The sequence below is a fragment of the Pan troglodytes genome, chromosome 3 (genome assembly GCF_028858775.2).
Source record: "Pan troglodytes isolate AG18354 chromosome 3, NHGRI_mPanTro3-v2.0_pri, whole genome shotgun sequence".
Lineage (NCBI taxonomy): Eukaryota > Metazoa > Chordata > Mammalia > Primates > Hominidae > Pan > Pan troglodytes.
This window is the reverse complement of record NC_072401.2, coordinates 54,377,605-54,401,518: the sequence shown is the minus strand read 5'-3', so window position 1 is coordinate 54,401,518 and position 23,914 is coordinate 54,377,605. Positions and strand designations below refer to the sequence as shown.

The following is a 23,914-nucleotide window of genomic DNA, read 5'->3' as shown; positions in this document are numbered from 1 at the left end:
CCGAGCTGGCCCGAACTGCCTCCCACGCCCCTCGGGGCCGTGGGCCCCTCCCTCTTTCTCTTTCGCCTGTGTCTGCACTGGCCGAGAGGAGCCTGAAGTCCTGCTCCCTCCCTCGCAGTCTGAAACTGGGGCGTTGGGGAAAACTGCGAGAAGGTTTAAAACCCAGCTGTTGGTGAGAGCATTTGGCTAAGAATAAAACGATATTCTTTGAAGGACAAATCCACCTGCTCCTGTCCCATCAACTGGAAGAGCGGTCGTTCTGCCTGGTGTTATTTGTTCAGATCCGGCTTTTCGGGCTCACCCAAATATATATCATTTGGCAAATGCTACCTTGAACGTAGTAGGGATCTTAAGCGCTCAAACTGCTTTGGGGACACGTCCACCGCTTTCTGCCTGAACTCCTAATGACATGATTTGCGGCGTTATTTAAAAAAAAAAAAATGGTTAGCCGCTGAAAACATTATTTAATAGTTGCTTAGATTCTAGGTTTAGAATACACTTATTTTGAAGTTTGGTTAGTGTTTAATGGAATCGAGGGTGTATGCCTTTTTGAAATAAACTTTTTATTTGAGAAGAATTTTAGATCTACATAAAAGAGACTAAGTATAACACTTTAATGGCTAACTTTGTTAATGGGATCCTGAGGGATAATATAGTAGCTTTCATTTGTCAACCTCTTACCTTGTGCTAGGTTCTGTGCTGAGCTCTTTATATTCCACATTATGCTTTAATCGTTAAGTACCCTGCAAGATAGGTGAGAGTATTCTCACCTTAAAAGTCAAAAAATGAGACTGAGAGGGGTGAAGTAGGCCGGACGCGGTGGCTCACGCCTCTAATCCCAGCACTTTGGGAGGCTGAGGCCGGCGGATCACCTGAGGTCGGGAGTTCGAGACCAGCCTGACCAACATGGAGAAACCCCGTCTCTACTAAAAATACAGAATTAGCCGGCTGTGGTGGCACATGCCTGTAATCCCAGCTACTCGGAAGGCTGAGGCAGGAGAATCGCTTGAACTCGGGAGGCGGAGGTTACGGTGAGCAGAGATCGTGCCATTGCACTCTAGCCTGGGCAACAAGAGCGAAACTCTGTCTCAAAAAAAAAAAAAAAAAAAAAAAAGGGGTGGGGGGGTGAAGTAACTTGACCAATGTCACACTGCTAGTAATAGAGCCAGGATTCAACCAAGAGGTACCTTACTTCAAAGCCTTCACTTTATTGCTCATGCCTGTATTTCAATACTTTTTGAGAACTTTATATAGTATTACTAAAATTAACTGCAGCTAGTCGCAGTGACACAGGCCTATAATCCCAGCTAAGGGGATGCTAAGCCAGGAGGATCGCTTGAGCCCAGGAGTTTGAGACTAGCCTGGGCAGCATGAAGAGACTCCATCTCAAAAAAAAAAAAAATAACTGCGCAGGTCTGGTTAGAATTGTTTAAAGCATAAGATGAAAGCTGGTAAATCTGTTTCTTTCATTTGAAAATCACTTTTCTGTCTCTCACTGTAACACACGCACACATTTGGCTTCACTCATCCATTCCCACTTGGCAACAAGGCAGCCTGAGCTACCCTACTAGATCATGTTCTGTCTAGATTACCAGAGTCATACCATAATCACAGCCCACCACTTTTTTGTCTGATATTTGTGTTTGTGGCACCAGGTTATGAAATATGGTTTATTACAGCTTGCTTTGTGGAGTTAGACTTTGATTTGAATCCTGGCTTTCCACCCCTGATTGGATTGGATGTGTAAGAGATAGCTAATACCCTCTAAGTAAAATGAGGAAAATGCCTGCTTTTTAGGATGTAATGAAGATTAAGTGAAATAAGTAGAAAGAGCCTGGCACTTAGTAGATGTATAATGAGAGGTAATTTTTACTATGTGTGGGTTGAACGAAGAATACCCTTTCCTGTTTTTGTTATTATTGGCCTTGTCACAGTGACTTCTGTAGAAAAGATGGAATAGAATTCACAGTGTATAGGATTTTAAAGCTAGAAAGTCCCAGATAGAGCCTCTTCATTTTATAGGCACAGAGCACTAAAGTAGCTTGCACAAGGTTGAAGAGTTGGAGCTAGAACATTTTGATCTTGCCACTGTGGATGGAACAACATAGTTTTTATATCACAATTTCAAAGTGAAACTTGAGTATCACTTGCGTATGTTGTATATATAAACTGAAAGGGTCCTTTCTTGTTCTTGCCTAACTTTGAGTATGTACATTTAAAATTGGAAAAGTAATTTGTCTTCTATTTTTTCTTTTTAATCACCTCCACAATAAAGCAATTTGCCTTCTGAAAATTATTATTCTGAGGTACAGTATGAATAAAATTTTTCACTATTTCGTTCCACCAGGAAGTACAACAGGTAAAAGGGGTCATGGATTACTAATTTAGAAGTATTTATAGAGCATCAGTGGAGTGTATATACAATTTTAGATGTTTTAATTGATGATTTAGTCTGGCCAGAATATTTGAGTTACCAGAGCTTGGAACCCCTAGCTTCTATATTATCATTTATTATTTTGTAGTTTTTTCCATTTCTGCAAAATTAAATTTTTTTCATGGTGGCTTTCCATCTTTCTTGCTTTTTCTAACATCTTTTTTCCAATGGAAGGGCTCTTTTCTTTGTCTGAATTAGACCTGTTATTTAAATTCATCATCAGCGCCTCCCCTAATCTGTACTTTCCCCTAGCACATTTCAGATGCTTTTTCCTTTCTGAGCTACCTTTACATTTTAACTACAGTGTGCATATATCTTATTCCTTCTAGACTCTTAAAGTGTCTTTAGGGCAGGGTTCATAATGTATTTTAATCTTTGTTTTTCCACAGTAGTAGATGCCCAGTAAATACTTGTGAAATGAATTAATTATAGTTTTATTTGAAAGAAATCACAGATCTGTAATTATAGCAACTTACGTTACTAGGTACTAAAACACTTTTTAAAGACTAGAAACTGAAGTTCTCAAATGAAGTTCATTGTGTCAAGCTTTTTACTTAAGGGATTTTTTCATATTTACTAAATGCTTTGACTGCTTTCTTGTTTTTTTTTTTTTTTCTTATTGAATTTACGTATCTTTTAAATGTGTGAGAGTTATGTGATTGATTGTATAGTATCTAGCTTTTCATACTCTTAGTTAAGAGTAACTTTGGACTGATATTAAGATGTTCTTCAGGCTGGGGGCTCACGCCTATAATCCCAGCACTTTGGGAGGCCAAGGCAGATGGAGCACTTGAGGTCAGGAGTTTGAGACCAGCCTGGCCAAACTCCTTTCTGGAGTCAAGCACATTTTTATGGTGAAACCCTGTCTCTACTAAAAATACAAAAATTAGCTGGGCATGGTGGCACATGCCTATAATCTCAGCTACTCAGGAGGCTGAGGCAGGAGAATCGAGGCGGAGGTTGGCAGTGAGCAACCACTGAGTGGTTAAGATTGTGCCACTGCATTCCAGCCTGGGCGAGAGAGCGAGACTGTCTCAAAAAGAAAGATGTTCTTCAGAACCTGTCAAGTAGTAAATATTTTATCATAGGATAGTCAATTCTATAAAGTACTGGATATTTTAAATTCAGAATTTCATCCACATTAAACTTTTTCTGTTTTAGAGTCATGTACTTTTGTTTTTGTTTTTGTTTTGTTTTGTTTTGTTTTGAGACAGAGACTCGCTCTGTGGCCCAGGCTGGAGTGCAGTGGCGCAATCTTGGCTCACTGCAAGCTCTGCCGCCCGGGTTCACGCCATTCTTCTGCCTCAGCCTCCCAAGTAGCTGGGACTACAGGTGTCTGCCACCGCACCGGCTAATTTTTGTATTTTTAGTGGAGATGGGGTTTCACCGTGTTAACCAGGATGGTCTCTATCTCCTGACTTCGTGATCCGCCTGCCTTGGCCTCCCAAAGTGCTGGAATTACAGGTGTGAGCCACCGCGCCTGGCCCCAGAGTCGTGTACTTTTACATTTCATTTCTCTTTTTTACTTGACACTGATTTCTGGTGATTGAAGCCTCTTTAGCCTTGACACAGTTTGCTGGGTGCACATTATTATAGTACAAATCCTACTCATGCTTTTGTTTTTTAGTTTTCTCTTTTTCCCTAACCACTAGACCACCAGGGACTTCATGCTTTTGAATGTAAGCTTATGTGTGCTTAGTGTTATATCTGCCTTCTATCTAGCACCTTTTTTTTGGGTAGGGGGGTGGGGTACGAAGTCTCGCTCTGTCGCCCAGGCTGGAGTGCAGTGACGTAATCTCGGCTCACTGCAGCCTCCGCCTCCTGGGTTCAAGCAGTTCTCCTGGCTCAGTCTCCTGAGCAGCTGGGACTACAGGCGCACGCCACCACGCCAGGCTAATTTTTTTGTATTTTAGTAGAGACAGGGTTGCACTGTGATGCCCAGGCTGGTCTTGAACTCCTGAGCTCAGGCAGTCTGCCCGCCTCGGCCTCTCTAAGTGCTAGGATTATAGGCGTGAGCCACTGCGCCCAGCCCCCAACTTGTACCTTTTTTAAAGCTAGTTTCTTGAAAATTCCAAGCAAGTGTTAACTACATTTGATGATGAATCATAGAGGCATTTTCTGTTCTCAAGTTGGACCCCGAGACATGAAAGTTGCTAATGTCCAGAAAAAGCATACAGAATTAGAACATTGTTATGGGGTCTCTTTCCAGATCAAACTTTCATCAGCTGTCTCAGAAAGCAGAAGGGCTAACAATATAAACACAGCCATATTTTCTTTTAATAAAAATTGTTATTAAAGAGTGTGGACTTAAATTTAGACATAGTTTTCGTTCAGTCAAGCACATTTTATAACATGTTACTATAAATGTGTAGTCTGAAATTCCTATTTGGGTTGATGTATTCTACATTAATAACCAGGTCAATGTCATAACTGGAATGTGTTTTCTCTCTTGGCCTGTTTTGCAATAACAATGTTGGAGAGAACTGTAATAATGATTTGTGTTTTGGTCATTTCTATATCGAAGCACTCTTTTTAAGTAGGGCCTATTGAATACTATATGGCTTTTTGGAAGGTTAATTTTGTAGATTATATAGGGTTCATTTAAAAGTTAGAATCATTTAAATTTTACATGCCGTAGCATTACCAAGGTATGCTTCAAAAAATTTGAATAGATGTCCATGAAAAAAATTTTGTCAGCAAAGAAGTGTGTGCAACGACCACTAACAAAGAAAAAACCTCTAATATTTATGCAAGGTTTTGTAAGCAGGCACTGTGTTATAGTTTCAGATATTTTAAAAATGTAGATAAAAAGTAAGCTGTTTGCCAAATTTATCTGACCAGACCTTTTTTTTTCCTCTAGGGAACTTTGTTATCTATTATTTTGAGAAGCATACTTAGGGAAAAATTGTCCAAGAGGATATATAATTCTGATGCCTTTTTCTTTATTTTCCTTTATTTCATTAAAAACATTACTCTTGAATCTGATTAGGAAAGAATATTAGAATTCCTTATATACATTTGTTGATACCAAATACTGTTCCTCTTTCTTTTTATGTATTTACCTTTTATTATTTATTAATATTACTGCTTTGTACTCTGCTTTTTGTCTGTTGTAGGTATAGTAAAGTTATGCTTATTATTTTTATACCTCAAGCAGAAGTGCCATAAACATTTTTTGTGTCAAAAGTTATTCACCATTAATTTGAAAACTTTTTTTTTTTTTTAAAGAGACAGGCTCACAATATGTTGCCCAGGCTGGTCTTGAACTCCTGGCCTCAAACAATCCTCCTGTCAGCTTCCCAAAGTGCTGGGATTACAGAAAAACTTTTGTGGTGTTAGATTTTGAGATGCTAGCATTTGTGATAGGTTATTTGGTAGACATGTTTCATTATGACCCCTTGCTTAAAAGGATGTCCCTTTGAAAAGCATAGTTCATTTATGGGAAAGAGCATGGAGAATAAATGAAGCAGTATATTACTTGGCTGACTAATGGAAATGGATTCATTGGATTTGTCTACAAAGAGACTTGTGTTTGATTTTTTAATGTTCCCACATCTCTTTTTATAGATTATAATAATTTAGGTCATATGAAGATAAGATTTGCTCTTGCTGTTTTAATAAAGTCTTCTCAGTAACAGAGTTAAATTTAAAACAAATTTCTGGGCCAGGCCTGGTGGCTCATGCCTGTAATCCCAGCACTTTGGTAGGCTGAGGCGGGTGGATCACCTGAGGTCAGGAGTTTGAGACCAGCCTGGCCAACATGACGAAACCCTGTCTCTGCTAAAAATACAAAAATTAGCTGGACATGGTGGCAGGTGCCTGTAATCCCAGCTACTAGGGAGGCTGAGGCAGGAGAATCACTTGAACCCAGAAGGTGGAGGTTACAATGAGCCAAGATCGCGCCACTGCACTCTAGCCTGGGCAATGGAGTGAGACTCCGTCTCAAAAAAAAAAAAAAAATGACTTTTGTAATCTAAAACAATAATATTTTTATTTTATCTAAAACATAAGTGAATTGACTATTAGCATGAATTATTTGTCTTACAGTTAGGGAAATTCTGTTTTAGGAAGGTACAACTATGTTTTAAATTTCAAGGTAAGATTATATCATAAAATTAAATCAATATTAGGTGCTTGACAAATATTTGTTGGATAAATGATTGATTGGTTAGAGTTAGCATTTTAATTGCCATTCCTGTTCTTTATTTTTTCCTGTCAGTTAAGTAGTTACTGAATACTTAAAAAAAAGAATTGTGAAAAAATACTGCAAGCTGTATTACACTAGTGTCCTTTAATTTTTTTGCTTTTATATTTTTATAAACGATTAAACGTAAATTAGTATTGTTTCATAAGCAAATGTGTTTATGAAAATAAACATTTCTCTAAACAATATTTTTCCCCATAACTTTAAAGTTTTAGAAGGTTACATGTGCAGGTTGTTACATGGGTAAATTGCCTGTTGCTAAGGTTTGATGTATAACCATCACCCAGGTAGTGAGGATGGTACCTGATGGGTAGTTTCTTAACTCTCGCCCCCTCTCCCACCTTCCCCCCGTTGTTGTCCCCAGTGTTGACTGCTCCCATCTTTAGGTCCGTGCTTACTCATTGTTTAGCTCCCACTTGTAAGTGAGGAAATGCAGTATTTGGTTTTCTGTTCCTATATTAATTCGCTTAGGATAATGGCTACCAGCTGCATCTATGTTGCTGCAAAGGGCATGATTTTATTCTTTTTCATGGCAACATAGTATTCCATGGCATATATGTACTGCATTTTCTTTATCCAGTCCACTATTGATGGACACCTAGGTTGACTCCACATCTTTGCAGTTGTGAATAGTGCTCCAGTGAATATGCAAGTGCATATGGCTTTTTGATAGAATGATTTATGTTTCTTTATTTTCCCTTATTTCATTAAAAACATTATAATTGAAATGACTATTAGCATGGATTATTTTAGTCTTACAATAAATAGTCATAGTTACTGGACGCAGTGGCTCAAGCCTGTAATCCCAGCACTTTGGGAGGCTGAGGCGGGCAGATCACGAGGTCAGGAGATCGAGACCATCCTGGCCAACATGGTGAAACCCCGTCTCTACTAAAAATACAAAAATTAGCTGGGCATGGTGGCACCTGTGCCTGTAATCCCAGCTACTTGGGAAGCTGAGGCAGGAGAATCACTTGAACCAGGGAGTTGGAGGTTGCAGTGAGCCAAGATCGCGCCACTGCACTCCAGCCTGGAGACAGAGCGAGATTCCATCTAAAAAAAAAAAAAAAAAAGTCATAGTTGGGGGAGTTCTGTTTTAGGAATGTTTTAAGCTTCATGAAGGTAAGGTTATATCATAAAATCATGTCTGTAGGGCCGGGTGCGGTGGCTCATGCCTATAATCTTAGCACTTTGGGAGGCCGAGGCGGGCAGATTACAAGGTCAGGAGTTCGAGACCAGCCTGGCCAATATGGTGAAACCCCGTCTCTACTACAAATACAAAAATTAGCCGGGCGTGGTGGCGGGCGCCTGTAGTCCCAGCTACTTGGGAGGCTGAGGCAGGAGAATAGCTTGAACCCAGGAGGCAGAGGTTGCAGTGAGCCGAGATCACGCCACTGCAGTCCAGCCTGGGCAACACAGTGAGACTCTGTCTCAAAAAAAAAATTAAAAAAAATAAATTAAGTCTGTATTAGCTGCATGACAAATATTTGTTGAAAAAATACAGTAGTGAGACTGCTGGGTCGAATGGTAGTTCTGTTTTAAGTTCTTTGAGAAATATCCCAACTGCTCTCTACAGTGACTGAACTAAAATTACATTCCCACCAACAGTATATAGCATTCCCTTTTCTCTATAACCTCTCTAACATCTGTTTTTTGTTTGTTTTGTCTTTTTAATAATAGTCATTCTGACTGGTGGGAGATGGTATTTCACTGTGGTTTTGACTTGCATTTGTCAGATGATTTAGTGGTGTGGAACATTTTTCCATATATTTCTTGCCTATGTATATGTATTGTTTGGAGAAGTGTCTGTTCATGTCCTTTGCCCATTTTTTAAGAGTTTTTGGTTTTTGCCTGTTGAATTAAGTTCCTTACAGATTCTGAATATTAGACCTTTGTCAGATGCATGGTTTGCAGATGTTTTCTCCCAGGTTATAAGTTGTTTGTTTACTCTGTTGATAGTTTATTTTGCTGTGCAGAAGCTCTTTAGTATAATTAGGTCCCACTTGTCAATTTTTGTTTTTGTCACAATTGCTTTTGGGCACTTAGTCATAAATTCTTTGCCAAGGCCAATGTCCAGGATGATATCTCCTAGATTTTCTTCGAGGATTTTTTTTTGTTTTTGAGTAGGAGTCTGGCCCTGTCACCCAGGCTGGAGTGAGTGCAATGGTGCAATCTTGGCTCACTGCAACCTCTGCCTCCCGGATTCAAGCGATTCTCCTGCTTCAGCCTCCCAAGTAGCTGGGACTACAGATGCACACCACCACACCCAGATAATTTTTGTATTTTTAGTAGAGACAGGGTTTCACCATGTTGGCCAGGATGGTCTCGATCTCCTGACCTCGTGATCCTCCCACCTTGACCTCCCAAAGTGCTGGGATTACACGCGTAAGCCACCATGCCCAGCCTCTTCTCGGTTTTTTATAGTTTTAGGTCTTATATTTATGTCTTTAATCCATCTTGAGTTAATTTTTGTATATGGTAAAAGGTAAGGGCCCAGTTTCATTCTTCTGCATAAGGCTATCCAGTTATCCCAGCACCATTTATTGGATAGGTAGTCCTTTCTCCATTGCTTGTTACTGTCAATTTTGTCAAAGATCAGATGGTTGTAGGTGTGTGGCTTTAGTTTTGGGTTCTCTATCCTGTTCCATTGCTCCATGTCTGTAATAGGCTGTTTTGGTTAGTGTAGCTTTGTAGTATAGTTTGAAGTGAGGTAGTGTGATTTTTCCAGCTTTGTTCTTTTCGCTTAGGATTGCTTTGGCTGTTCAGGCTCTTTTGGTTCCATATGAATTTTAGAATAGTTTGTTCTAATTCTGTGAAAAATGACATTGGTAGTTTGATAGGAATAGCGTTGAATCTGTAGATTGCTTTGGGCAGTATGGCTTTTTTTTTTTTTTTTTTTTTTTTTTTTTTTTGAATTAGAGCCTTGCTCTGTTGCCCAGGCTGGGGTGCAGTGGCACAATCTCAGCTCACTGCAACCTCTGTCTCCCGGGTTCAAGTGATTCTCCTGCCTCAGCCTCCCAAGTAGCTGGGATTACAGGCACCCACCACCACACCCAGCCAATTTTTGTATTTTTAGTAGAAACAGGGTTTCACCATATTGGCCAGGCTGGTTTCAAACTCCTTGCCTCAAGTGATCCACCCGCCTCAGCCTCCCAAAGTGCTGGGATTACAGACATAAGCCACCATACCTGGCCCCATTTTAACAATATTGATTCTTTGATCCATGAGCATGGGATGTTTTTCCAGTGGTTTGTATCACCTATTATTTCTTTCAGCAATGTTTTATAGTTCTCTTTGTAGAGACCTCCTTGGTTAGATGTATTCCAAGGTTTTGGGGGGGGTGTGTGTGTGTCTGTCTGTCTAGGGTAAATGGGATTGCATTCTTGATTTGGCTCTCAGCTTGAACGTTATTGATGTATAGAAATGCTACTGATTTTTGTACATTGATTTTGTATCCTGAAACATTACTGAAGTCGTTTATCAGCTCTAGGTGCCTTTTAGTGGAACCTGTTGGGTTTTCCAGGTTTAGAATCATATTATTAGCAAAGAGATAGTTTGTCATTTTTTCCTATTCGGATGTCAATTCTTTCTCTTGCCTGATTGCTCTGATTAGGACTTCCTCCTTTAAATTTTAAGTGTACTTTCACCATCCTAGTTCTATGCTGTCTTCTTTTTAATCTTTTGATAGTTTTTCTTTTTTTGGAAACAGGGTCTCACTCTGTTGAACAGGCTGGAGTGCAGTGGTGTGATCACGTCTCACTTCAGCCTCAACCTCCTATACTCAAGCAACCTTCCCACCTCAGCCTCCTAAGTAGCTGGGACTACAGGTACAAGGCACCACGCTTGGCTGATTTTTAATTTTCTTGTAGAGACAGGGTCTTGCTATGTTGCCCAGGCTGGTCTTGAATTCCTGGACTCAAGTGATCCTCTCAAAGTGCTGGGATTGCAGCCATGAGCCCCTGCACCCAGCCAGTAGTTTTTCATTTTCACATTCCTCATCTCAGTTTTTTCTTTCCTAGTCACTCCTGTTCCCATTGTGTCTTTTTTGGTCATCTTTGTGTAGCAATGAATATAAATAAATAGCCCTATTGGCTAGCAAAAAATGTTTTTTTTAATTGACCAGTTGTTAGACTATAATTCTGATTATGTCCAATTTACCAGTTGTTAAATGGATTGTTTGTCATTTTCATGTTTCCCTTGGTAAGTGAAATTGTGAACATCATGTAGCAGTTACCATTTTTTGATTTTACAAAATGGCAGACAAAATGAGTAAAGTTTAAGTTCTCTTTACTCCTGTCACCAATTTCAGTTCTCTTTCCAGAGATAACCACTATTACTAGTTTGGCATAAATCCTTCCAGACCTTTATACGTAATCATGCCTCTGTGTAATATACAAATATATATTTGTATTAGCATATTTATTCTTATTTACATAAATGGTATACTGTTTATTGTGTTCTACAGCTTACCTTTTTTTTTTTTTTTTTTTGAGACAAAGTCTCATTCTGTCACCCAGGCTGGCGCAATTTCAGCTCACTGGGTTCTCAGCTCACCTCCGCCTCCTGGGTTCAAGCAATTCTCTGCCTCCACCTCCCGAGTAGCTGGGATTACAGGCCTGGCTAATTTTTGTATTTTCAGTAGAGATGGGGTTTCACCATGTTGCCCAGGCTGATCTCGAACTCCTGACCTCATGTGATCCACCCACCTTGGCCTACCAAAGTTCTGGGACTACAGGCGTGGGCCACCGCGCCTGGCCAGCTTACCTTTTTCATTGATGTGTTTGGAGATCTTTCCATGTTAAAACATACAGAGGTACTTTAAAATACCAGATTTTCAGTTACTTTTGTTAATTACACTATAGTCTCTTCTAATAGACTGTAAAAGCTTCTTGATAATAGAATCCATGTCTTATTCATTATTATGTTTCTCAGAGCACCTAATACCTAGTTAGCATAATATAGATTAGTCAAACTTCTGTCTCTTTTTTCTACTGTCATTCCTTTCTGGTCCTTCTAAATAAAACAGTGGGCTAAATTGTACTCATATATGTTTCTTTTTCACTTTTTTTGTTAATATATAGTAGTCTGTTGTTTAACACAAGGGTCACAAATTCAAAGTCCAATTGGGGAGGTTCAATGTAGCTGGTCAGGTCATAGAGAAGGCAGAGGTTTGGGATGATACTCCAGCCTGCATATCCTGATTTGAGGATGTGGCTAGTGCTCAAATCCAGCCAGTTATTGCCTCATGAAATGTTGGCCCAGAGAACCAATTTAATATAGTGGGAAAGCACTCAAACTACTTGGCTGAATGCTATCCCACTACTTACTTTATAAATGTGGACAAGTTACTTAACCGCTGTGCCTCTGTTTCCTCATCTCTAAAATATAAATAGTAATATTGCCTATCTTACTGTTTTTGTGAAGACTAAATGAATTTCAAAATGTAAAACACATTAGGACAGAGTTAGCACATAGTAATTGGCATAGATACCACATTTTACCAATTCTGAGATGCACATTAGCATGTAAACCTCTTTGAAATCAGGATACATCTTGTAATTATAATTGGGGGTATTTCTTTTTTCTTCGTGATTTCATTAAAAAGATGGGGGGTCTTAAAATTGATGGCTTCTCAAATTGTACAAAATAAGAGTGTTAGCTACCATTAGCTGTCAGGCTGATGTTTTTCAAGAAAAGATACAAATTTGAAGCTGAGCTCTGTGTTGCATGCGTGTAGTCCCAGCTACTTGTTAGACTGAGGTGGGAAAATTGCTTGAGCCCAGGAGTTCAAGGATATAGTGAGCTATGAATAGTGCCACTGCACTCCAGCCTGTACAGCAGAGCAAGAAGATCCTGGCTCTAAAAAAAGAACAGTGAAGAAAACATAGAAATCTGGATTTTTAAATGCTGGCTTAAAATTTATTTTAAATGCTGTATGAGTCAAATAGATTTTTCAAATAATATAGTAAATATAATACATTATGATGATGATTATTGTTATTTTGAGTCGGAATCTTGCTCTGTCACCGAGGCTGGAGTGTAGTGGCGTGATCTCGGCTCACTGCAACCTCCACCTCCCAGGTTCAAGCGATTCTCCTGCCTTAGCCTCCTGAGTAGCTGGGATCACGGGCATGTGCCACCACACCCAGCCAATTTTTTACTTTTGTATTTTTAGTAGAGACAGAGTTTCACCATGTTGGCCAGGCTGGTCTCGAACTCCTGACCTCGTGATCTGCCTACCTTGGCCTCCCAGAGTGCTGGGATTACAGGTATGAGTCATTGGGCCTGGCTAATACACTATTATTTTTTAAAATTCTATAATATTAAGTTGGGGGCCAGGCACAGTAGGTCATGCCTGTAATCCCAGCACTTTGGGAGGCCAAAGCCAGTGGATCATCCAAGGTCAGGAGTTCAAGACCAGCCTGGCCAACATGGTCAAACCCCATCTCTACTAATAATATAAAAATTAGCTGGGCATGGTGGCACATGCATGTAAGCCTAGCTGCTTGGGAGGCTGAGGCAGGAGGATTGCTGGAACCTGGGAGGCGGAGGTTGCAGTGAGCCGAGATCACTCCATTGCACTCCAGCCTGGATGACAGAGTGAGACTTCGTCTCAAAAAAAAAAAATTAAGTCTTTTTTTGTTTGTTTGTTTTGAGACAGGATCTCACTCTGTCTTGCAGGTTGGAGTGCAGTGGCGTAAACATGGGTTACAGTGGCTTCAACCTCCTGGCTTTAAGCAATCCTCCCACGTCAGCCTCCTGAGTAGCTGTGACCACAGGTGTACAACACAATGCTTGGCTAATTTTTAAAAATTTTTAATGGAGATAGGGGTTTCGCCATGTTGCCCAGGCTGTTCTTGAACTCCTGGGCTCAAGCAATCTTCCTGGCTTAGGTCCCCAAAGTGTTGGGATTACAGGCGAGAGTCACTGTGCCGGGCCAAGTATATATATATTTTTTTATCCTTTAAATTCTGTCAGACCTGACTGGCCAAGTGTTTTTTTTGTTTGTTTGTTTTGTTTGGTTTATTTTTTTGGAGTCTCACCCTGTTGCCCAGGCTGGAGTGCAATGGCACAAACTGGGCTCACTGCAACCTCCACCTCCCACGTTCAAGCGATTCTCCTGCCTCAGCCTCCCGAGTAGCTGGGATTACAGGTGCCCGCCACCATGCCCAGCTAATTTTTTGTATCTTTAATAGAGACAGGGTTTCACCAGGTTCGCCAGGCTGGTCTCAAACTCCTGACCTCGTGATCCGCCCGCCTCGGCCTCCCAAAGTGCTGAGATACAGGCGTGAGCCACTGAGCCCAGCCAGGTTTTTTAAAGTGTTGTAAATTTTGAGCGTTAAGTAACCTTAGAGTTATTCTACTTTATCTTTCCATTTTGCAGATAATGAATTTTACTTAAAAAGATTATATTTAAGGGACAGTCCATCCTCATTATTTGTCAATTTCTTACTTGCAAATTCACCTACTCACTAAAATATATTTGTATCACACAAATCAGTACTTTGAGCACTTTATGGTTATTTGTAGATGGTACAGCAGTGAAAAATTTGATTCTCCCAACATACACATCTCCAATTGAGGTCAAAGAAGGTGATGCTTTGCCTTCTTGTTTCAGTTCTCATGCTGTAAGTGTGTCCTTTCATGGTCTGTTTAGTGTTATGCTTTTTGCATTTTTGTATTTTTTCTTTTTCTTTTTTTTTTTTTTTTTTTTTGAGACAGAGTCTGACTCTGTTGCCCAGGGTGGAGTGCAGTGGCGTGATCTCGGCTCACTGCAAGCTCTGCCTCCGCCTCCCGAGTTTAAGTGATTCTCCTGCCTCACCCTCCTGAGTAGCTGGGTTTACAGTCATGCTCCACCACACTCGGCTAGTTTTTGTATTTTTAGTAGAGACGGGGTTTCACCATGTTGGCCAGGCTGGTCTTGAACTCCTGACCTCAAGTGATCCACCTCAGCTTCCCAAAGTGCTGGGATTACAGGCGTGAGCCACCACGCCCAGCCTCATCTTTGTATTGTTTTGTTTGGGATTTCCCTATTAAAAATAGACCCCGTGTAGTGTTGTCTGGTGTTCCTAAGCACAAGAAGGCTGTGATGTTCCTTACAGAGGTGATATGTATATTACGTAAGCATCACTGAGGCATGTGTTATAGTGCTGTTGGCCATGAGATCAATATTAATGGTCAAGGATGTATATTAAATAAGATGTCTTTGGCCACATGCAGTAGCTCACACCTGTAATCCTAGCACTTTGGAAGACAGAGGCAGGAGGACCACTTGAGCTCATTAGTTCAAGATCAGCCTGGGCAACATAGTGACACCTCATCTCTAAAAAAATTTTAAAAATGTGTCTTTAAACAGAAATACACATAAAAGGTTTTATATTGATCAGTTGATGAAAATGTGATCAGAGGCTTGCGGGAAACTAACCCTGTATTTTCTCTAGGACCAGTGGGTTTTTTTTTTAGAGATGGAGTCTCACTCTGTTACCCAGTCTGGAGTTCAGTGGCACGACTGTGGCTCACTGCAGTCTCAAACTACTGGGCTCAAGTGATCCTCCTGCCTCAGCCTCCTGAGTAGCTAGGACTACAGGCACTCGCCAACATGCCTGGTTAATTTTTAAATTTCTTAATAAAGACAGGATCTAGCTGTGTTGCCCAGGCTGATCACAAATTCCTGGCTTCAAGCAGTCCTCCTTTTCGGCCTCCCAGAACTCTGAGATTACAGACATGAGCTACTGCGCCTGGCCTAGGAGCAGTGGTTTAGTATTCACTAATTCAGTTTTCATGGTAACTTTATAAAACATAGCTACTGCAAATAGCAACAAACAGTTATATTCATAAAGCAGATGAATAGTCAATCAGGTGGTATTTTAGAGTAGGTAATAAAAGCAAGATCTAATATGGAAATTTCTTTAATTTTTTTCTATTTATTTATTGAAGCAATAATGGAAATATGCTTGCTGTAAATAATCCAAATGAGTATGTAGTCTAAAATTGCCTCTTTCTTCCTTCACAATCTTACTTTGCATCACTCGAAGTAATCTCTAGTAAAGTTTGGTGTACATCCTTCTACAGTGTTGTCTTTTGTATTTACCAATATATATATTTACACAAATGAGTTTCTTTATAAAAATCTGTAACTGTGATCGTTCTTGGTAGCTCAGTGTTGGGGCTAAATTCTGAGAAATGCATTATTAGGCAGTTTTGTTGTGCAAACATCCTAGAGTGTACTTAAAGCAAACCTAGATAGTATAGCCTACTATTCACCTAGGCTGTATGGTGTAGCCTATTGCTCTTGGGCCATAAACCTATACAGCGTGTTACTGTAATGAATACTGTAGGCAATTATAACAATGGTAAATATTTGTGTATCTATGCATCTACAGTAAAATGTGGCATAAAAGATAGTAAATAGTATGCCTATATAGGTCGCTTAATCATGAATAGAGCTTGCAGGACCAGAAGTTGCTCTGGATGAGTCAAGTGAGTGAGTGGTGAATGAATGTGAAGACCAAGGACATTATGTAAAGTATACTTTATAAACACTATACACTTAAGGCTACACTAAATTCATTTTTTAAAATTTTCTTCAGTAATTGACCTTAGTTTACTATAACTTTTTAACTTCATAAAGTTTTAAACTTTTTTAAAGCTTTCTGTAATAATGCTTAGTTTAAAACACAAACACATTGTACGATATTTTTCTTCTATATCCTTCTTCTATAAGCTTTTTCCTATTTTAAAATTTTTACTTTGTAAACTTTTTTTTTTTTTTTTTGAGACAGTCTCGCTCTGTCAGCCAGGCTGAAGTGCAATGGTGCAATATCGGCTCACTGCAACCTCCGCCTCCCAAGCTCAAGTAATTCTCCCGCCTCAGCCTCTCGAGTAGCTGGGATTACAGGCACCTGCCATCATGCCTGGCTAATTTTTCCATTTTTGTAGAGATGGGGTTTCACCATGTTGGCCAGGCTGGTCTTGAACTCCTGACCTCAGGTGATTCGGCCTCCCAAAGTGCTGGGATTATAGGCGTGAGCTACCACACCCGGCCACTTTTTTGTTAAAAACTAAGACCCAAACACCTGTTAGCCTAGGCCTACACAGGGCAGGGTCATCAATATCACTGTCTTCTACCCTCATCTCTTGTTCCACTGGAAGGTCTTCAGGGGCAGTAACATGCAATAGAGCTGTCAACTCCTATAATATGCCTTCTTCTGGAATACTTCTTGAAGGACCTGCCTGAGGCTGTTTTACAGTTAACTTTTATTTTTTGTGAGTAGAAGTACACTCTAACATAACCATTGAAAGTATAATATAGTAAATACATAAACAAGTAACAGTCATTTGTTACTGTTATCAAGTATTATGTACTGTACACAATTGTCTGTGCCATACTTTCATAAGCCTGGCAGTGCAGTGGGTTTGTTTACACCAGCATCACCACAAACACATGAGTAATGTGTTGTGCTAAGGCTAGGACATCGGTAGGTGATAGGAATTTTGCATTTCCATTATCATCATATGGGACGTCTGTGCAGTAGTCCATTGTTGACTTGAATGTCATTATGTAGGCCATGCGTATTTTAAATTTTTTAACAGTGGGTATTGGAGATTTGTTTCAAACAAATAGGCTGAGGCATTTGTTTCTTAACACTTTTCTATTCTGTAATCTTACCTATCTTGACTGTATTTACATATGTGTTATTCAGATGGTGAAATTTTGGAAAAGTTACTTGTTTCGAGTACAGAATGGTTGAAATGTGTGCCTTGGTAGTATGCTGAGATAAGAAATACTTTGTTAAAAGGCCTAGGGGCAAACATTTCTGACTTTCTCATGAAAATAGAGTGGATCAATTTCTTCTGTGTTGTAACTCCCTCTTTTGATCACTAATAGCAACAAAGAGTTAATTGATAAGGTGCTAGATTACATTAAAATCTGATATCTAAATGTTTTACATCCTTCCCAACTTTCCTATCATGTATATGAGAGCGTTGAGAACTAAGATAAGAGTTTGTGACTTCAGATGACCAGTGAGTTTATGAATTTTGCTTAAAACTACTAATCGGCTTCTTTGGTCGGTTTCCAAGAGAATGAGGTTCCAGCAACAAAGCCTGCTTCAGGATCCCATCTGGGAAAGTGAATAAGCATATCTTTTTTTTTTTTTTTTTTTTTGAGACAGAGTCTCGCTCAGTTGCCCAGGCTGGAGTGCAGTGGCACAATCTCGGCTCACTGCAGGCTCCACCTCCCGGGTTCAAGCCATTCTCCTGCCTCAGCCTCCCGAGTGGCTGGGACTACAGGCACCCACCACCATGCCTGGCTAATTTTCTTGTATTTTTAGTAGAGACGGGGTTTCACCGTGTTAGCCAGGATGGTCACGATCTCCTGACCTCGTGATCCACCCGTGTCGGCCTCCCAAAGTGCTGGGATTACAAGCGTGAGCCACCATGCCTGGCCGAATAAGTGTTATCTTTTAACTGTACAATTAAATTGTTTTTCCTTCTGATGGTAACATACTCATTGAGTCAGTTTTCCTACTCTTGTTTTTGCTTCATTCTTGTTACCCTTACTCATACTTCCATCTGTATCCAAAATCGTGTTTCTCTAAGGCCCCTCTGCCTGGCTGTGCTGTCCAAAGTAGCACCTTCACTCAGTCACGGTCTCACTTCCCTCACTTTCTGTGTTTGTCTTACTTGTTTTTAATATATTCTGTCTCTTTGCCATTATAGTTTCATTAGAATAGGTACCTTCTGTACTGGTTCTCTGCTATTTCCCCAGCATAGACCAGTGCCTTGCAAAATGTTAAGTACTTGAACGGTGTTTCCCAGACTGTCTGTAGTGAAGGACCAGTTGATTTTTTAGTTTGTTTTTCAAATTTCGTCATAGGCCAGTAAATACATTTTGTTATAAAATACAATAAAAATCAATTACTAGAAAAAATGACATCACATACAAGCCCTTTTTTTTGAGACGGACTCTCGCTCTGTCACCCAGGCTGGAGTGCAGTGGCGCGATCTTGGCTCACTGCAAGCTCCGCCTCCTGGATTCACGCCATTCTCCTTCCTCAGCCTCCCAAGTAGCTGGGACTACAGGCGCCCGCCACCACGGCCGGCTAATTTTTTGTATTTTTAGTAGAGATGGGGTTTCACCGTGTTAGCCAGGATAGTCTGGATCTCCTGACCTCGTGATCCGCCCGCCATGGCCTCCCAAAGTGCTGGGATTACAGGCGTGAGCCACCGTGCCTCGCCCGTTTTTCTTTTTTTTATTAGATCCAACAGCCATAAAGGTATCCATTGTCTATAGAGATTTCTAAATGCTTAGTCTCTATTTCTGAAGTTAGTTTATTATAAACCACTGCTTCAGGTTGCAGTGATCTCGGCCCCCCCATAAGTGTGGCAGCACTCTAGTATTTGTTGAACAAATGAATGGATTACCAGCCTCAGGGTTACCACAATAAATTCTTCAGACTGTATTATTCCTTTGACCTTTAACTTTCCTAAACCCCAGAGTATATACTGAGATACGGAAGGATGATGGCTCATTCATGATATCAGACTTCAGCTGGCTTATTCACTGCTGTTTTTTGATTCGATAATAATTATTATTTTGAGACGGAGTCTCACTCTGTCTCCCAGGCCAGAGTGCAGTGGTGTGATCTTGGCTCACTGCAACCTCCGCCTCTCAGGTTCAAGCAATTCTCGTGCCTCAGACTCCCAAGTAGCTGAGATTACAGGCACCCACCATCACACCCAGCTCTTTTTTGTATTTTTAGTAGAGACGAGGTTTCACCATTTTGGGCAGGCTGGTCTTGAACTCCTGACCTCAGGTGATCTGCCTGCCTTGGCCTCCCAAAGTGCTGGGATTAGAGACGTAAGCCACCGCGCCCAGCCCCTATCCTTTTTTTTTTTTATTATAAAAGTAATATCTGAATACATGATTGTTTAAATAAATGCTGTGTAAGTGTATAAAATGAAAAGTAAAAGGCCCCCATGAATGGACATTAAGATACTTCCGATGTGTTTTGTTTTCTATTGCTGCAGTATTTGTTACTGTACTTGTGACGGTACATGTGCATATATTGCTCTAAAACAAATTTCTAGAAGTTGAATTCCAAACAGTGACTGTCCTAGATGCCTTATTTTTTAGGACCCCAAGCCTCTTAAATTCAGGTCTTTCCGTTATTCCCTTACCTTCTCCCTTATCCCTTCAAATCTTTGCCCACTGCCATCACATTAATGCCTTCTTTGACCTTATTTTATCTGTTATAGTAATGAGCTGCCCTGTTCTTTCTATCTTTAATCTCCCCACTCCACCTTGTCCTTATTATCTCAGCTAGTTTAATTCTTAAAAGTGAGTATATTAATCCTTGCAATCTTTCTTTTATATATATATATCTAGTACTGATATTTTTCAATTAGTAGCTTCTGATTATAACTTTCCCAAATTGAGGCTTTCATTTCCTTAGAACAAGGAACTGCCCTGGCTGGGCAGTTTAGTCAAAGGCTTGTCAGGGTGTTTAGTAGACAGTTGTGCAAATGGAGCTATTCACAGGGACTGTATTACTATGTTCCTTTGTTACTAAAAAAAAATTCTTGCAGTCCCTGTAGTTCGCAACAGATACTCTGACTCATATTTCTCTACATAGGAGAAAGAGTATGGACTTTGGAGTGATACATCTATAGCTCGGTTAGGATCTAGACTCTGCTCCCAAACTGGTAGTGTATTTTGGGGTGCACTGCTATGTTTCTGAGCCTTCATTTCTTCCTTATAAAGAGTTTATTAGTTTGTAGCCAGGAGCAGTGGCTCACACCTGTAATTCCAGCACTTTGGGAGGCTGAGGTTGGTGGATCACCTGAGGTCAGGAGTTCAAGACCAGCCTGGCCAACAGGGTGAAACCCCGTTTCTACTAAAATTACAAAAATTAGCCGGACGTAGTGGCACATGTTTGTAATCCCAGCTACTCAGGAGGCTGAGGTGAGAGAATCGCTTGAATCCAGGAGGCAGAGGTTGCAGTGAGCTGAAATTGTACCACTGCACTCCAGCCTAGGCGACAGAGTGAGACTCCGTGTCAAATAAAAAATAAAAAAAATAAAAAAAAAAACCAGTTTATTAGTTTGGGCATTGTTTCAGCCGCTGTAACACAGGCCAGGAAACAGAAGTCTAACCAAGATAAAAATTTATGTCTTTGTCTGATAAAAGTCCAAGCTAGTAGATAATCCCTATGGTATGTAGTTCTGTTCCTTAGGTGGTCCAGGGGACCAGGTGCTGCTTTTTATCTTATTCTGCCATCTTCCTGTCCCCTCCCTCTTGCTGTAGTTTGAATTGTTAAAGGCGCCTAATAACCACCAGCCTAAGTTCTAGGCCAAGGGAAGGAGAAAGAGCAATGAAGAACAAGTAGCTTCCTTTAGGGACGTGAACTTAAAGATACTCACAACTCATTGGCCAGAATGTATTATAGTTTCTGTCCATGCCTAGCTGCAAGGAAAGCCTGAAAATAGCATATAGGTGGACAGCCATGTGCCCAGCTAAAGCACAGAGACGTCTAGTAACTGAAAGGAAGAAGGATAGAATGGACAATGTGGCACAATTATACTGCACTGAGTTGGTTTTTCAAGTAGGAAATAAATGGAATAATAGTTTTGAGATCTACAATTTCTGAGTAGAAACTAAGCGTTCTTTTGTACAGAATTTTTGTTTGGTAAATATCAACAGAAAAATATAGACTTGTGTATAGACTAAAACATGACTAGGTCTTTGTAGGGTTTGGAACATAAGTAATATGTTTTCCTTTCATTTGGCTTCAGTTGTCTGTAAATAGCAAACATAATGCTTTCTTATAGAGAGATCACTTTTTCAGAAACTTCAACTATCTGGAATATTGTTAGGAGGTAATAAGGCCTCAAGGTAGCAAAAGTATAAGTTGCATAGTCCGTGTTCTCAATCTTGATTTCAAGCTTGAGTAATTTTGGGGTATAGACATATTACTATTCAACTTAATTATTTAGTACCTCACTCAGTAGCAAATTTAAATCTGCAATATTTGAATGGTCCATTAAAGGTATATATGATGGAAATGATAGCCAAAAGCCTGATAGGATAGAAGAATAATACAAGGAAGAAAAATACAAAGAAGTCATAAGCTTGGTAATAATAAAATTTGCTAACATTTATTGAAGATTCATAGGTGCCAGGTATTATATAAAGCCTTTTATATGTATTATTTCATTTAATATCTAAGACATCCTCTATATCATATAGGGGAGGATTTAGGTTTATATGCTAAGAAAGCTCATAATTACATTCTTCTTTGTTTATGAAGTTAGAGAAGCATGTAACTAATTTTAGATTACCATCAGAAATCATTAAAATGAAAAGGCCATTTTGGTGCTTGACAGAGGTATCTGAAAGAGCTCAGTCTAATGGTGCTAGGTAAATAAGTTGTTCTTTTTAAAATTATTATTATATTTTGAGGCAGGGTCTTGCTCTGTCATCCAGGCTGAAGTACAGTGACGCATCCACAGCCACACTCACTGTAGCCTCGGACTGCTCAAGCAGTCCTCCCACCTCAGCCTCTGGAGTAGCTAGGACTACAAACATACCACCACGCCCACTTAATTTTTTTATTTTCTGTAGAGATGGGATCTCACTATGTTGCCCAGGCTGGGCTTGAGTTCCTAGCCTCAAGCATTCCTCCCACTTCAGTATCCCAAAGTGTTGGGATTACAAGTGTGAGCCGCCATTCTCAGCCATAAGTTGTTCTTATATTCACCTTTGACTTTTTTTTTTTTTTTTTTTTTTTTGAGATGGAGTCTCACTCTGTGGCCCAGGCTGGAGTGCAGTGGCGCAATCTTGGCTCACTGCAAGCTCCGCCTCCTGGGTTCATGCCATTCTCCTGCCTCAGCGTCCTGAGTAGCTGGGACTACAGATGTCCGCCACCATACCCAGCTAATTTTTTGTATTTTTTTTTTTAGTAGAGATGGGGTTTCACTGTGTTAACCAAGATGGTCTCGATCTCCTGACCTCCTGATCTGCCCACCTCGGCCTCCCAGAGTGCTGAGCCACCTCACCTGGCCTTTTTTTTTTTTTTTTTTTGAGACAGAGTTTCACTCTTCTTGCCCAGGCTAGAGTGCAATGGTGCGATCTCGGCTCACCACAACCTCCGCCTCCTGGGTTCAAGCAATTCTCCTGCCTCAGCCTCCTGAGCAGCTGGGATTACAGGCATGTATCACCACGCCCAGCTAATTGTGTATTTTCAGTAGAGATGGGGTTTCTCTGTGTTGAGGCTGGTCTCGAACTCCTGACCTCAGGTGATCCGCCCCCTTCAGCCTCCCAAAGTGCTGGGATTACAGGCGTGAGCCATCGTGCCCAGCTGGTATTTCTTTTTTTTTTTTTTTTTTTTTTTTACAGGCTGGAGTGCAGTGGTGTTACTTTGGCTCACTGCAACCTCCACCTCCCAGGCTCAAGCAATTCTTGTGCCTCGGCCTTCTGAACAGCTGAGACTACAGGCGTGCATGACCATGCCTGGCTAATTTGTTGTAGTTTAGTAGGGACGGGGTTTTGCCACATTGCCTACACTGGTCTTGAACTCCTGAGCTCAGGCAATCCACCCCTCTCAGCCTCCCAAAGTGCTGGGATTACAGGCATGAGCCACCACGCCTGGCCATCCTCCAGTATTTCTAAAGCTAAGTTTCTCTACCAACATTGAACAGCTTTTATATTTCTGCGTTTAGCAAGTAATGATTGAAGAGCATCCAGACATGGAAATTTATATTTTGAGACAAGTAGCTCTATACACCAACCAAAGGTAAAGTTGAGGCTAGATTCAAGCCCTGCATGGTACTGGGACTAAGTACCTCAAGGTAGATAAGAATCCCAGATCTAGAACCAGTACTTGAGGTCTAAGACTAAGAAGAAGCAGAAAACGCCTGGAAAAAAAATTTACCATTCATAGTATCAACTATAAGCTACCTTAAAAAAATGAGCAAAAGATGTACAAGTCCTAAGTAAAGGCAATTGCAGTCTTGCTTTGGAAAACTATTTTGACTCAATAAATTCTTTAAGCTGAGAGTAATGAGGTTCATGTTTTTAAGAGATAACTAAGTAGTTTTTCTAAGTAGTAAAAAAAATATACATATACATATATGTGTATATATATGTATATATTAGGAAAAGTGTCAACCAGTTATATAATAAAGAGAAAATTATATCATTTCCATGAATGATTTTTAAATATGAACAGTTAGAATGAATAAAGAAAGAATGTAAATCTAGGCTTGGTTATCCT

General features: G+C 40.2%; 1 protein-coding gene across 2 annotated transcripts in view; it reads left to right on the top strand.

Moving 5' to 3' along the window:
• Nucleotides 1-23,914, top strand: part of USO1 (USO1 vesicle transport factor) — an 89,602-nt gene that overhangs the window by 614 nt on the left and 65,074 nt on the right. The gene's annotated exons all lie outside the window — the stretch shown is intronic.